This window comes from Vipera ursinii, assembly GCF_947247035.1.
Source record: "Vipera ursinii genome assembly, chromosome: 17".
NCBI classification, from domain to species: domain Eukaryota; kingdom Metazoa; phylum Chordata; class Lepidosauria; order Squamata; family Viperidae; genus Vipera; species Vipera ursinii.
The window spans coordinates 5,089,635-5,090,403 of NC_139530.1; positions in this window are offsets into that span (position 1 = coordinate 5,089,635).

Sequence of the window (769 nt, forward strand, 5' to 3'; positions counted from 1 at the left end):
TTCCCGCTCTCCGTCCGCTGAGACCCTGCATCCTTCGGCCTCCTCCGCAGCTACCCTGCTCCCCACTGCTTGCTCAGGACAGCTGGCATCTCAGGAGCCTGGCAGAGGGCAGAGCCTGCTTCACTTGCAGAGTTGGTGCCTGCAGACCCCTGCCACCTACCACCTGAGTGGCCTGCCCCCCCCCCCCAGAACAAGTCCCCATTCCTGCCCTTGGTGGAGCAGTGGGCTAATGCCTCCTTAAGGAACACCAGCTGCCTGCCATTAGTGCAGGTTCGAGTCCCACCAGGCTCAAGGTTGACTCAGCCTTCCATCCTTCCCAGGTACGTAAAATGAGGACCCAGATTGTTGGGGGCAATTAAGCTGACTTTGTAATAATGCCGCTTGGGGGCCCGAAAGCCCTAATAAGCAGGCATATACATAGAATGAAGGCTATTGCTAAGCACATTTGATTTGTGCTTAGATTGTAAGCCACCCTGAGTCTTCGGAGAAGGGCGGGATATAAATGGGATTTAAAAAAAAAAAGATGGGGCACACACATTCCCCACCCACCCAGTAGCCGTGTCCCTGGATACCCCAAACTGGGGTACCACGTTTTCTTAGAGAAGAGGCCCAAACCTTATTGCTGGACCTGGGTATTTCTTTCCTCTCTTGATTCCGGGACAATTTTTCATCCCTCTCACCGGACTACACCACAATCGCAATGCCTCTCCTCCGCGACAGGGGAAAAGAAGAAGAAGAAGAAAAAAGGCCGGTCTCTACACTTGTGGGG